Raw genomic sequence first — 16785 nt, forward strand, 5'->3', positions numbered from 1 at the left:
TATATGTAGAATTGAATTTATGAGCCCATTACGAAGCCCTTCCGGTTTACAACGATATCTTCCAAAACTTCTAACTACGACTGATTTTACTTCAAAAGCTTCATACAAAAAGGGCATATAGAGCACTGCTAGATACAGCCTAAAATTGCGTATACATATAAGAGATTACGACATTATGGATTGACTACCAACGAGACAAATATTAAATTAAAAGTACATAATGTTATGATATTTCGATTGACACACTAAATTGATAAAAATAAAAACAAAACTGAACGACTACAAATTGAATTAACAAAAAAAGGATTACATTACATAGTATAAAACAAAGTCGCTTACCGCTGTCTGTCCCTATGTGTGCTTAGATCCTTCAAATTACGAAACGGATTTTGATGCAGTTTTTAAAGATAGAGTGATTCGAGAAGGTTTTTGTATATAATACATGGACAATATAGTAAAGAAACACTGATCATTTTAGAAGTTTCTAATGTGATGTCGTAATTAAACTAATTCTGTAGTATATTCAGTATCAGTCATATAATTGCACCCGTGCGAAGCCGGGGCGGGTCGCTAGTTAACAAATAAAATTGGAGTCGACAAAAAAATCATCCAAATTTTTCCAATTTAGAGTTTTCCAAATCGGTTCAAAAATGACAGTCCTGAGGTACAGAATAAGAATACCATCTAGAATTATTAATGTGCCAAAGGACTAGAAGACAGGCAACATATAATGCCAGTTACAATTTAAGTTAGACTTCAAGTATGAAGTACTTTGGTACATATAACATGTACTATAATAATAAACAAATTACAATTCATTCGAAATTCAAGAGATTTCGAATTAACCAGCCAGTTAATGCGACCCGACCTCAAAACCGAAACAACCTTGACCCGCTGACGGCACGTGGAACGAGTCCCAGAGAGGCGACATTCCCAAAAATCCCAACTCCATACAAAGCAAATGGAAATCATTGACAAAAACCACTACAAAAAATTACATTCACAAATGAAAATTCAAAATTAAATTACATTATTAACAATATTTAAATTCATTCATTATTTCAATCATCTCATTCATTATCCAAAATTCTACAAACAACACTGTAAAGCTACATTAAAAAAAGAACAAAGCCTATAACATCGCGTGTACACAGAGTATTAATTCTTAAAACCTAAGTGCAACCATGCCCTAATTTGTAGAGCTGTTGCCAACGCCACAGTTTTAAAAATAGAACACTACTCGAACAACTGTGCCGCTGCAGCGACCCAGTTACCTACCTTTCACTGAACAGTAAAGCGCTTGAAGCGAATCTAGGCTGAATATGGGTACGCATCGAATGTAGGTCAAAGTATGTTAGTCTGTATTATCTGTCAAAACATGTAAAAAGGCGGGTATTGAATATTACAGATTATAATAATAATTAATATTTATAAATTTTGTATTAATATCAAATCAACAATAATTATTTAATGGATTATAATTTGAAATAAATCATACATTTTTTTAATTTTATTGCGACAGAATTTTGCTAATATTCTTATGCTAGTTATCTAATAAACAATTTTTTTTTTCTTAATTTACTTTACTTTAAAATAGATAGTTTATCTGTTAGTAATGTTTGTTATTAATGTGTAAGTTTGTATATCTCCGATTTTCTCTAAAATTAATGGGCCTATTATGGGTTTGGACTAAATAAAATTATTATTTAATTAATAATATAAAACTGTTTATTTCTATGTTTTTATTTGAGTGTTAGTCATTATTAAATAATTACTAATAATATAATTTAATTGCAATTCATTATGACAGGACAATCCTATGCTTAGTCATGTATTGAGGAAAAGAACTTTTCAGAATGTTATCTAATGTGTATCCCGGAAGGTTTCAGTTAAAAATATGGGTAAGCTAGTGTAATCGCATACACCCTATATCCATTGACACAGATAAAAGCAAGCGCATTGGTAGTAAGAGGTTTTGACATTTGACAGTGACAGTAAGCCATTGTGTTTAAATTAAAAAAAAACATACCAAAAAGGTTTCATATCTTATAGTACATATAAAAGATGAAAATTTGATTATAAAGATGAAAGTAACTCTGTCTGTCCTTCTGTCAAAGTCGCTCTTTCACGACCAAACCACTAAACTGATTTTGATGAAATTTGGTATGATATAGGCTACATTTTTTGTCTAACACATGAAAACCTACCCTAAAACGCCAGCGAAGCCGCGGGCGACAACCAGATGTATGCAACTGATAAGTCCGGTAAAAAGTAAATTAAAGTAACAGCCTGTAAATGTGGCAAAATTTCGATGAAATTAGACACATGCAGGTTTCCTCACGATGTTTTCCTTCACCGCGGAGCACGATGAATTATAAACACTAATTAAGCATTATTGAACCCGCAATCATCGGTTGAGATGCACGCGTTCTAACCACTGGGCCATCTCAGCTGATAAGTCCGGCGTGTCAATAAAATTGATTATCAATAGGGATTTCAGTTTAACAAAACTGTGACCGGGTGCAGCCATCTCCCTCGCTCCGGGTCAAGGTGAGCGCAAGCCGCGCCCGACGCGCGGGAAACAAAGACTTACGTTTCATTGTTACACTTTATCTTCGTATTTTACATTACTATAATCATAGACAAGAATATCAATACAAGATTATGTAAGAAACTAGCGACCCGCCCCGGCTTCGAACGGGTGGGAAAAATTATGACATCACATTAGACACTTATAAAATGATCAGTATTTCTTTACTACATTGTCCATGTATGATATACAAAAACCTTCCTCTCGAATTACCTGTTGACTACCAGGCATGATATATTAATTTAAATAATATTATTTAACTAACATGACTTTGTATTTTTTAAATTTTGAAAAAGAGTAACTACTGAATTTCTTGCCGGTTCTTCTCGGTAGAATCTACTTTCCGAACCGGAGGTAGCTTAACTTAATTGTAAAACGACGATTCAAAAGTGCTTGTAAAAGCCCACTTGAATAAAGTTTATTTTGATGTATAGACCATCTTATATTTTGATTTATAGCATTCCACTTTTAATCCTTACCCGAGTTTGAACCCCAAATTTAGAAGGGGTAGAAAGGAAGCGAAAGAAAGGAAGCGGGTAGAAAACCCCATTAAAACCTAAAAACTTAAGATACTCATAACCTGTGGTAATTAGGTCAAAATGCTTAATTAGTATTTAAGAACAAGAACACAAAAAACTATTTAAAAATGTAATATATCCACGTGAAAGTTATGAAACTTTCCGCTAATAAAAATAGTCGTAACACAGAGTTACGAACATTATAGAAATGGCATGCAATGCTTTAAAAAAATTAAACCTTTAATTTATGGTGCGTGAAACGTAACAAAGGCGAAAAATTTATACGCTTTGAGGGAGAACAAAGCCTAGATGGCTCAGTGGGTAGAACCCGTGCATCTCAACCAGTTGCGGTTTCAAACCCAGACAAGTACCACTGAAAATTAATTTGCTTTAATGCTTGGCAATGTTCCAAATCTTTTCAAAGGCAGATGAGGCCTTAGCCCAGCAGTGGGAAAGTTACAGGCTGCTGTTGTTGTTTGTTACAGCGTAACAACCAGTTCATCACCTCTCGAAGATAAGTTTTAGAGTTCATACCAGCAAGCTCCAGTGAGGGTTGAATACAGATGGGTCTGAGTTTCATCTGACGTTTCATCACCGGACATGAAATGGACACGTGATAGTTCAGCGATGCTTGTCCGGTTTGAGGCCGCAATCTACGTATAAGGTTACGTTTTCCACTGGGTTTTCACATTTCAGCTCTGAATATACATAATAATCATTCATAAATAACCCTTATGTATATTGCGCCGCAGCGATTGAATCCCTATTTTTCCTTTTTTAATCTGGAAAAACGCACTACGCATGCGTAGTGAGGAGGTGTGTGGGACTCACCAGTGCCAAGGACACTGGATGCGCCCCGGTACACCGAAATACCCACTAAAAAACCACCCTCGCCTTTTCAAGCGGGCACCGCGGGATCGCTTTCACATGCTTCTGTGGCAACTATTAAACCTAATTCTTATTATTAATATAATTAACAGGTCTCAAACTAGCGGCTAGATTCCAAAATACTGGGTTTAATTTTGGAGTCTGGAAGCTTAACACTCCTTACTCCTTTATCCTTGTGATCTCGTATCAGATTTACCATCCCATCGGATTATGAGAGTACTGCAATGTTTAGACACACTTGTGCATAATGTGTTCTGTGTAGTTGGTTCATCTCCTTTGATATTGGGAGCGTGGGCGGAATCAGTTAGGACGATATGAAGTAAAACGTTATTTAAGTAATAAAGTAGAACTACTATTTATAAACATGTTCCTGAAATTCCCGAGTCTCGCTTGAGTTCTAACAGCATTGAAATGATGACGTCATTCGAGAGTGACGTCAAATGGGACTGCAGTTCTGTAAGAACTCGCTTCGTATTTCACTCATGAAAACCGACTTGTACGGTGATGAACCGTGGAGACGTGAAATGTATTTCGAAAATTTCAAGGAATTCTCAAGGTAAATACAGCCGGATTCGTCGACAATAATACCACAGAGTCTTCCGGTTTTAACTAATAAAATATTCAAATATTATCTTGAAAACATTTATTCGTCACTTATTTAACAGTAGAGTGTATGTATGTGTGTGTGTGTGAGTAAATACTCATTAACTTTCATACAGATCGTATCATTTTAATAGTATATTGTTTGATACATTAACTTCCAGAGAAAGACATACTTTCTTGCCATTCTCATAAGAGTCTACATACCAAACAATTTTTAATTAAAAAATAATTTTATCAAACGATGAAAAGAGCTCGTAAGAAACTAAAATAGAGTTGGCATATTAAAATTCGATAGTTATTCCTTTTAATTCGCTGTTCTGTGCTTGGCATCAATATTAAAACCTCCAATTCGGTTCCTTTCACACATATTTATTTAAAAAAAAATAAACTAGGTCAATCGTGTGTTTCGCAAAACGACTCCACTGACAAGGTAACATTCATATTTTATAGCTATAATAAAACTACTCTATATTTTAATCACAAGAGAGTAGTCTCCTACTCTTACCATAGCCTATTGCAATTATAGAGAGGACTTCGGACGTACCCTAAGATTTCTTTGAACTCTTAAACCTATAGACCTATTTATATTTAGAGAGGACAGTTTTAATGAATTATCGTTTTAAAATAAGAATATACTTTATTCAAGTAGGCTTTTCAAACCCTTTGAATCGTCATATTTAGTAAAGCTACCACTGGTTCAGAAAGTAGATTCTACCGAGAAGAACCGGCAAGAAACTCAGCAAATACTCTTTTTTCCTCTGGAAATACAAACATGGGAAGTCTGTGTACAATTGATATCACCTAGTTTAAAGTCCACTCGAACGAAATCGGAGACACAACACGTTTTATAATCACATTATTAATTATGTATTATTCATATACGATAAGATAACGACGAATCATAAAACCAGAAACAAACCAGTACAAATGTATAGAATAATCTTGAACTACAACAATAAAACTATAGGAGATTTTTATACCAAAAAAAATACATAAACAACTTTGACCTTGAATTTACGTCACAACCAACAGACCAAACAACAGACATGATTTTTGACGGTTATAGAAAATGGTACGGAACCCTTCGTACGCGAATCCTACTCACAATTGGTCGGTTTTTTCGGCATAAATATTAACGAGCAACATAAAACAAAACAGCAAATAGGTAAAACAAATAAAGAGGCAATTAGTCAAAACAACCTAAATTCTTATCGCGGTGTGACAGATAAAAAATGACCTAGAATTCAAATAAAAAAAAATCTAACTGTCAAATATCCAGACCAGTATATCTAGACTCCCTCTAGAAAACCCAATGAGATCAATGTTAGGCCTTAACAACCTGGGTATCAGGTAGATTATAACTATCAATCATTTCTTATATCCGTTCCTATACTAAAATTCCACAGACATTTTTAACTTTGCCGTCTCATAAATTCAAACCATTTTAAAAAAAATATATTTTGGTAAAGAAGGCTCATTAATTACAAGAATAAATAGAGGATAAAAAAGCGTGAAGATGCACAAGCGACCTTATCGCTAAAACAGCTAACTCTTCCACGCGACCTTAAGAGAGAAGAAACAGATATAGAAAGATATAGAGATGAACAAAGAAAATACAAAAATAATGTATAAATACATTACAGTTAAATAATAATATAGTTATTTATTGTACTTGTAAATTTCATTATCTTTGATTAAATCAATATTAATATTATAATGACAGAATTTCAATGAAATTAGACACATGCAGGTTTCCTTCAATGCCGAGCACGAGATGAATTATAAACTCATGAATATTCAGTGGTGATTGCCTGGATCGAACCCGCGATCATCGTTTAAGATGCACGCGTTCTAACCACTAGGCCATCTCAGCCACATATAAATGCTGTATTACAGTGTTCTGTACCGAAACTGTGTTTTTAGAACCGAATTAAATTAAATGGGCTGCTTTTAAAATAGGAACGTAGACGCGGGCGATAACTATAGTACCCGGCTAATCCTCGATAATCAGTCAGGACATTAATATTAATAAGAGTTTAAGATAAGGAAAACATAACAAAGCTTATGGTTGGTACTGATGTATGTTGATCAACATAGCGTATCAACAAAAAAAACACTATAATCACTTCTAAATTAAGACAGTGTTTAAACACGGTGTTTTATATAATGAGAAAATGCGTCATGTGTCGTGTGCTGGAAAACCTATTTACGAACACACGAGATAGCTCAATGAACTCGTTTTTTGTCGATTTGAAGGTCGTTTTTTGAGTGCTTCTTGCGGCAACTGTTTTCCTAGTACCAAAGTGCGTGGGTTTTCTATTATTAAGTAGGTATTTCAGATAAAGGTTGAAAATACTATTAACCTCGACACGGTATGGTTAATGGACGCTATCAAAATCTGTTAAATTATTATGTAAAACCTTTTTTTATTGTAAACATCAAAACGTTTAATATATCATCAGCTTTAAAGCGCTTTTTGCGTTTTCTGTATAATGTACATAGTCTTGGTAATTGCATGAAATATACTGGATTTCTTCATTAAAACTGTTTCATGTGCTTAATTTGTCTTTATAATTCATCTCGTGCTCAGCAGTGAAGGAAAACTTCGTGAGGAAACCTGCATGTGACAAATCATAGAAATTCTGCCACATGTGTATTCCACCAACCCGCATTGGAACAACGTGGTGGAATATGTTCCAAACCTTCTCCTCAAAGGGAGAGGAGGCCTTTAGCCCTGTAGTGGGAATTTACAGGTTGTTGTTGTTGTTGTGGTCTAATATTGTGTTCACCGGTTTTAATGGGCACGCCACTCCGAGGTTCCAGGTTCGATTCCCGGCCGAGTCGATGTAGAAAAATTGCATTAATTGTATATGTTGTCTTGGGTCTGGGTGTTTGTGGTACCGTCGTTACTTCTGACTTTCCATAACACAAGTGCTTTAGCTACTTACATAGGAATCAGAGTAATGTATGTGATTTTGTCTAATATTCATTACTACTTTCCTCTAATTGAAGTCATTCACAAAACCAAAACTCAAATAAAATATCAATAAAACATCGTGGAACTCAAAAGAACAAATGTACTTCGATCCAGTATTAGGCGATTTACATGCTGTTAGTTTCATATTTATTATAAAGAGCTTGTAAATTAAATTTAGGAGATAATCTCTTAAACGATAACACAAATACTTTCGTCAATATTTAGAAAAAAAATTTCAAGATACTATTAAAATAAAAGGGCCTATTCAATGATACAGATTCTGTAACGCATTACAACGAAAAAAACGTTCTCAGGATCGCTGCTGTAGCTGCAATACTTCTTATATAAAAGTCGCAGACCTTAATATTCTTGATATCCCATTCGATTATGGTCACCGTCCATCTGAAGGCAAGACTAGACCAAACCAAACTACCCAGAACACATAGTAAAAAGTCCAAGCTTAAGACCAATCTTTCTAAACTGTTACTGATAATTTTTGGATAGAAAGAGAGAGATACATGTTTGAGCCCAGGACCTTGGCTTCCTCAGACGTACATTTGGCCACTGGAACAACACAGATATCGTAAACAGCGTATATCGGAAAGAAACATAAAAACCTTATCAAAGCGAGTTTAGTTTCACGCCCTTGTGATAAGGCGATAAGATTCGCCACACTTGATAACGATCGATAATACACTGGGCCTGTGGGTCAGGAAACCGTCGTTTGATTATAAAACGTAATTAATATACAGACATACATCGAAAGTCCAACAATTGCGCCATTAAATGCCTTTTTATTACAAATATATACTAGAAATAGAAAGGGACCCAAAATCGATCCTTGTGGGACACCCGTTTTGAACGTAGATCCAGAAGATACTTTGTACCACAAATTTATAATTTGTATTGGTGTATTCCAGGTCAAATGTTCAGTGAGCGAGTTTCATTACAGGAACAGGGATTACCTATGAACCTATGGTTTATAGCGTAATGATAATATAATATTTCTTTTTTTTTCTTTATCGTAACAGAAGTTATTGGCAAAGGACTTATTATTGGGGGCCCAATGTAATTGACTGTATTAACATTAATTTCATTTAATCTATACATACATTATATATATAAAGTAACTTTTTTACAATTTTTTCTGTTTGTTCCAGCTAATCTCTGGGATGGATGGACCGATTTTGACGAGACTTTCACTAGTAGATAGCTGATGTAATAAGGAGTAACTTACGTTACGAAGGAGTACTTTACTTTTAATTCAAACGCGCACGAAGTAAGGGGCACAGTTAGTTATTCATATAAATATTATAATACCATCAAAATAAACCCATTTTTATGAATACTGAATTAATTTCATAACCGCTATAAATAAAAAACGATAATGGCGGACGTATATTTAGAATTCTTAACCTTCGTTTATCACGTCCAGCTCGATAATAGATTGATGAGTGGGCGGTACCCTATAAATGGCCCTGCACGGAGCCCTACTATTCTACACGAGGTAATTACTAGGGTCATACCAATTGTGTTTCACTGTGTACAATTGAAACATATTAGACTAGCTGTTCATGCGACTTTTCGCGCGTTTGAATTTAACAAAAGAGCCTAAGTTACTCCTTATTACATCAATTATATAACAGTGAAAGTCACATCGAAATCGGTCCAGTCGTTCCAGGGATTAACCGGAATAAATATTATATGTTATTTTGATATATGTATCGTAAATTTTAATATTATAAACAGACACCGAATTTATTACATGTATAGATTATATAGTATGTATTTTATAATAGTTTGGAGATCAAAAGACTGATAGTATGTGGTCACTAGCACCCTTAACATAACCATTCTTTATATGTGAGACAAAACATCCCTTACGCCTTTAATAGTACTGGTTCACCCCCTAAACTGGAACACAATACTAAGTAATATTTGGTGGTGAAATAAACGATCGGTTACTAAGTATACTTTTTTATTACTTAGTATATTTAAATTAATTGAGAGAAAAAGTATTGCGTCAATTCAGATGCACGTGAAGTGCAATATGAATTACATAATATATTTATATGTCTTATGTAACCTCTTACGTAAATAACAAAACAAATGTAGAATTAGAAATGTTATAGAATGTAGCAACACATCTTTGTAAAAAAAAAAAACACGGAAGCCAACAAGTTCTAAATTTAAAATCGCGTTGGTATGTTGACAAACATTGCTTCATCTCTCTCCGGCACGCGCAAAATTATATATCCATCTCAATATTTACGAGAACATGGCCGAAACGACCCAGATCATCCATTAGCATAACACATACCTATAACTGTTTAAATACACAACAATAGTTCTTATTTACTGAGTGCTAGTTGATATTTTTGCGTGAACGTATTTAATGTTTTCAAACAAGATATCGATGAAAATAAAACAAAATAAATAAATTTATTTTTAAAACATTTTATGTTATTTTCCGTATTGTTTTTTTTCTTAATCAAAACAAAACCTCGCCAAGAAGTCACTAAACTACGAAGCGAAAATACGTAATTTTTGTTAGTGATCGCGCAAAAGTACCAGGAACGCATAAATGCTGAGCACATTAAACTAAAACCAAAAAAAAACGCCCTTCAAATCGCAAAGCGATTCAATTCGAACTCTATTTCCGCGACATAAAATTCAAGTTCAACGATCTGTCTAAACAGTGTTAACGAATTGGATTGTTTTCCAGCACGGAACACAATACGCTTCTTTGTCCGTGAATCATTATCTAAAACAGCGCGTTTCAACACTGTGTCCTTAAAGAAATACATTCGGTGCCACCTTTGTATGGTAATCACATGCCAATACAATGCAATAAACATTACATTAAACTATGGACTTTATACCAATATCATAAATTTCTAAATAGAACGCCACTTCCTCGTAATATTACCATTTGATATTGAAACTGCCAAGGTAAACCGCGTCTAATTTAAATACAATGAATTTTGATCTTTATTTCATACGTTAAAAGATTCATTTTCATTTAGAATACATGTTACGTTTCGGATTCGGTTTAAAATTCGAATGCACTTTTACGTCACAGCCCCCCCGAGCCCTTCTGACATAGATACGCTGTCGCTATGCTGAAAATAGAACGTTCTGAAGCCGGTTCTATTTACCAAGCGCTTAAATCGCTCATTAGAGAAAAGGTAACATTAAATCATCGATGAACAATACTGTTCTTGATAGCGACACGTGTACGAAATGCGCTGCAGCGCTGTAAGTGTGTGATCGTTTAATAATAGATTTTAAATAAATCGATGTGTTGCAGGCGTCAAGTGGTCTAGACGGGTTTTGTCTATGATATGTTTGACGCAACCAATGAACCTTGGCACGAATCTTGCTTAACACTAATTAGGTGTGTTTAATTGTTTTTACAAAACCAAATATCAATCGTAAATGAAGAAATTAAATTTACTCTTGAACTCTTACCCGTTCACGACAAATATAAATATGCAAAAATAAGTTCAATCGTATCGACGCCATATTTATAAACGTGGGAACTCCTTGGTAATATCCTACCAAATCAAAAAAATAACATACATCTTTTAAGGTATAATACACAGACATTACAAAGTTTTTTAGTGGAAATAAATCATTATCAGACAAAGAGAACTAAAATCATTACCTTAAACTTATGGTATCCTAGTAATTCAAATAAATTCTTAAAAGGGTTACTTTAAACAGTTTGAACAAATACTGTTTACAATATATTTATTATTAGGGGGGAAAGGGTGTTTAACAAAGCCATACCATTCCATTCCATCAAACCTTCAAATACATACAAAACCCCTCTCTCAAATCAACCTATCTTCAAAAAAACCCGCATGAGAATACATAGGGATAGACAGCGGTAAGCAACTTTGTTTTATACTATGTATAGATAAAGAAGATTACAAAGATTTACTGGCAAAACCCAGAATACATTATTATGTATGTATCCCTAAATGCCAATTTCCAACGCGAATGGTTGAACAGTGGCAAGTTTAACAAAGGCATTCTCGATTAAGACATATTTGTAGCATTCATGGTCAGTCGGTCAAACGCTGTCGAAATGTATTAAATCACAAACAAATTGACCGCCATGTATGGTATTTTATTAGAAATTTGTATCAAGTAAGTTTATTTACATTGGAATATTGTTTTTAATTAATTTTGCGTAAATTTTAAAGAGCGACCTTCAGTTCGAATTCGTTCAGGTTCGAATACGAATTTCCACCAGCGTATTATTCATCATGTATCTTGCAATTTTTAAATTTGGACACATAATTTTTGTTTTATTATTGATAAATATCTAGCGTTTAATAAAAATCTTAGACTACAATACATTCTCCTAAGTTAAAAGAATAAATGATATATTTTGTATTTATAAATAAATTTCATGACTGACCATTGAACTTGGCACCCGTTTATATCTCACTTCTTTTGTCGTTGAAGTCAACAACCAAGGCATATCATAATATTGAACTTGGCTCTCATTTAAGATTTGTGTTGTGATGGGATAAAACCTTAGGGAAACGCACTCCTACTTCTGTCATAAGTTTTACGTATATTGTTTTAGTAGTTTTCAAAATAGTCCCCTTAAAAATTAAAGTCGTTAGATTGTTTATAGGCAAAGGGATTGCTGTATATCGTGATAATCGAGCCTTCAACCTTTCTAGTACATATTATAAGACTTTCATGAGCAAACTTTTTTTATGTTTCAATTTCTTTTGTTACATTCTGTGGTCATGCGGTCAATATATTTAGTATCGAAGGAAGCTCGATTTGACCACCGACATAGGGTTACCGCTTAATACGTATTTGTATATATAACACCGCAGACGATAGTAAAGAAAAATAATACATAGTAGCGAGTCGAGATGGCGCAGTGGTTAGAACGCGTGTATCTTAACCGATGATTGCGGGTTCAAACCCAGTCAAGCACCGCTGATTCATGTGCTTAATTTGTCTTTATAATTCATCTCGTGCTCAGCGGTGAAGGAAAACATTGTGAGGAAACCTGCATGTGACAAATTTCATAGAAATTCTGCCACATGTGTATTCCACCAACCCGCATTGGAACAGCGTGGTGGAATATGTTCCAAACCTTCTCCTCAAAGGGGACGTCTTTAGCTCAGCAATGGGATTTTACAGGCTGTTGTTGTTTGTTGTTGACGTTTTTAGGGTTCCGTAGTCTACTAGGAACCCTAATAGTTTCGTCATGTCTGTCCGTCTATCTGTCCTGGCTCGTTTCTACACCAATTGTCACGATAATTGGTGGAGAGATGTATACTGATAACCCTAAAATTGGTTTTTAAAATTATCGAAAAGTAATTTTTTTCTATTGAATGTTACATACTACATACAGAAGTGGGCCAGGGTAGAAATAGAGTATGCTAAATTTCCATCTTATGGAACCCTTTCATGTGCGTGGCCGACACGCTCTTGGCCGGTATTTTGTAACAACATGTAGAGCCTGTAAATTTCCCACTGCTGGGCTAAGGCCTCCTCTCATTTGAAGAGAAGGTTTAATGCAAATTCTATGCTGCTCCAAAGCGAATTGGTGAATCCACATGTGGCAGAATTTCGTTGTATAAGACAGATGCTGGTTTCCTCACGATGTATTCCTTCACCGCTGAGCACGAGATGGAATATAAACACTAATTAAGCACATTCAAATTCAGTGGTGCTTGCCTGGGTTTGATCCCGCGATCATCGGTTAAAATGAACGCGATTGTGTACATAACAAATAATTTACAATTAATAAAACTTGCGGAAATTACAAAAGCAACTTTACATTAAAACGGATTATTCGCAAACAACTTTTAAATAAAAAAAAATTAATTAATGTACCCTTTTAACGAATACGTAAAAAAAAAAATATTAAAAAAATCAATCAACACTGCGCGACATTTTAAAAAGTACCAGGGTTACATAAAACGCGAGGCGGTTATCTGGGCCATATGATACGAGTACGCTGGCTAGTGAAAGTATTGGTAATCGACGCCATCTTGTTTACCGACTACGCAAAAACGTTGTGTTTCGCAAGAGATTATTCTTTAACGGTTTATATATTGCTTATTCTTTAACGGTTTATATACTCTTACGAACACCGATGATCGTTTCGCTTATAAATATTTCTTAATATATTGGCAAAGTTAATGATTTAATTGACTTACTTACAGGTCACACATGTGGAGGTAGGCCTCCTATAATAAATAAAAAAAATCGATATCAGAAACTTGCTCGAAATTGAACCAGTTGTTGACTTCGATAACATTCATTGATTCTCTTTGCTAGGCCTATTAAACATACTAAACTACAACTTACAACGATTTGCTAAAACTTTTCTTTCAAAAACTAAACTCTTATATGTCTCGCTTCAAGAAACTGTATTTTGTATATACCTTTTTGTTAAGTTTGAACGCGAACGAAGTCGCGGGCACGGCGAGTATTATTATATACTAATTGTTCGTTGTCAGGCAAAAAAGTAGCATATGCCCTTCCCTGGAGCTCAAGTATTTTTCACACCGAATTTCATCAAATTCGATTCATTGCTTTGGTTGTGTAAAAGCGACGGACAGGCAGAGCTACTTACACATTTATAATATTAGTATAAATTAATATACTAAGTTTCCGAGTTTTACCCGTTTTTAATTTATACTGACGTGACAAACGTACATAGGTAATGAATAATAATTTATAATAAAGTAACAGCCTGTAAATTTCCCACTGCTGGGATAAGGCCTCCTATTCCATTAAGGAGAGGGTTTGGAACATATTCACCACGCTGTTCCTATGTGTGTTGGTGGAATGCACATGTGGCAGAATTTCGATGAAATTAGACACAGGTTTCCTCACGATGTTTTCCTTCACCGCCGAGCTCGAGATGAATTATAAACACAAATTAAGCACATTTATATAGTGGTGCTTGCCTGGGTATGAAACCGCAATCATCGGTTAAGATGCACGCGTTCTGACCACTGGGCCATCTCAGCTCAATTTTTAATTTATATTTATATATATCTAAAAGAAAAGGGTTGCCAGTCAAAATAAATACTTACGTATTCATCATCTATTTTCGTTTTAGACTGGAAAGGATTCTCACACTCACCTGGAACAAAGAAAACTTTATTAAAATAATTAATTAACTTCAAGTTATGTATACGAGCTGCACCAGTCTAGAAATTCTGAAGACAGCATCACTTGGCGAGTCGCATAGGAGCTATCAAACTAAGCGACAAAATGTTTAATAATTAAAAAAAAAAAATTAACTCATAACTCAAACAACTTTATTCAATATAGATGTATTACACTTTCTTATTGATCAATTGAAAAAGTACCACCGGTTCGGAAAAGAAAACACCTGACCTGAGAAGAACCGGCGAAAGAATCTCAGCAGGTTTTTTTACTGTCTCATATATTATATAAACAATTTAATATGAAATGAATTAGCCAGGAGGCGATCGTTTCATTCCCAAGGTGTGTTATCGATCATAAACTCATTAACAATCTTCAAGTTCCCCACAGCTGGGCTAAGGTTTCGATATTACCCACGTGACTTATCTAGATTATATTATATTAACAACCCACCTCAACTTCGAAAGGGTGCAATACTGACACAAAATAACTAAATACTACAGAATTTGTTTATTTAGGATATCACATTAGAAACTTCTAAAATTTTCAATGATTCTTTACTATATTGTCCATTTATTATATACAAAAACGTTCCTCTCGAATCACTCTATCTAATAAAAAAAAACCGCATCAAAATCCGTTGCGTAATTTTAAAGATCTAAGCATACATATGAACATACAGGTAAGCGACTTAGTTTATATACTATGTAATAATGATACATATGTCAATAGAAAAAAATACATTATCAAATTAAGAGAATGCTGATTACATCTAAGAACCAAGCTCATTCATTAGACAGATAATATAATTTTTTATGGAATAGGTTGGCGGACGAGCGTATAGGCCACCCGATAGTAAATAGTCACCATCACCCATAGACAATGACGCTGCAAGAAATATTAACTATTCCTTACATCGTCAATACGCCACCAACCTTGGGAACTAAGATACTATGTCCCTTGTACCTAATACCTGTTGACTTCCAGGCAGGATATATTAATTTAAATAATTGTATTAACTAACATGACTGTATTTTTTTAAATGTTGAAAAAGAGTAACTACTGAGTTTCTTGCCAGTTCTTCTCGGTAGAATCTACTTTCCGAACCGAAAAGTGCTTGTAAAAGCCCACTTGAATAAAGTTTATTTTGATTTTGATTTTTGTAGTTACACTGGCTCACTCAAACATCAAACCGGAACACGACAATACTGCGTAATGTTGTTAATACATAATGATAATGAAAGAGATAGATCATATACTTTTAGATGCACCTAACACTAAATTAACCCCTAAAACTCAAACGAAGCTACAAGCAAAAATTAGTACGATAATTAAATGTCATTATACTGACTGTGTGTCATTTCTGGGTCGAGATATGACGCATGGAAGTTCCGGTTGGTGTCTGCGTTTATTTTGTTTGAATAACCGAATGTTTCGTACCATATCTGTTGAAATTGATAGTGGTCGCTACTGACCACATTTATTACATATCTATAGTGACCACAATATATATTTCTGTTATAGTTTCTTAACTATTAAAGAACCTCATATCTTTTATAGATAAGTCATAGCATCTATATACAGTTATACTTAGCTTTTCAAAAATGTATAAAAAGATGGAAATTATTTCAAATCAATCGAAATAAAATCACCAGAAAGGACGCAAAGTGGACATTCGTATTCGAACATGAACGAATTCATATGGGGGTTACGATGCATATGGGGGTTAAAATTATTGCAAATAGTCACCCCTATCACCTCCTAAGGGATATACGTCGAGTTACCAATAACCCTGTATATTTGTAATATAGTGAACAAAGGTCCCACGAGTAAGGGAATCTTTAAAAAGGATTTTGAGGAAAAGGTTTGGAGCTCAAATGCGAGCCTCATACACACGTGGCTGATTCTCATCCACCAGCTACACTTTCCTCACGATGTTCCAGAAACAAGCACGAGATGAATTACAAACACAAATCAACTACATGGAACCAACCATCAAAAATAATTCCTCCTGCTATAATCCAAGAGTTCAAACCACAGCCATCTCA

At 34.4% G+C, this 16785-nt stretch overlaps 1 protein-coding gene across 2 annotated transcripts in view; it reads right to left on the reverse strand.

The window, feature by feature from the left end:
• LOC124541060 (protein FAM214A) overlaps positions 1 to 16785 on the reverse strand; it is a 52940-nt gene that overhangs the window by 10633 nt on the left and 25522 nt on the right. The window lies entirely within an intron of this gene.

This window comes from Vanessa cardui, chromosome 27, assembly GCF_905220365.1.
Source record: "Vanessa cardui chromosome 27, ilVanCard2.1, whole genome shotgun sequence".
NCBI classification, from domain to species: domain Eukaryota; kingdom Metazoa; phylum Arthropoda; class Insecta; order Lepidoptera; family Nymphalidae; genus Vanessa; species Vanessa cardui.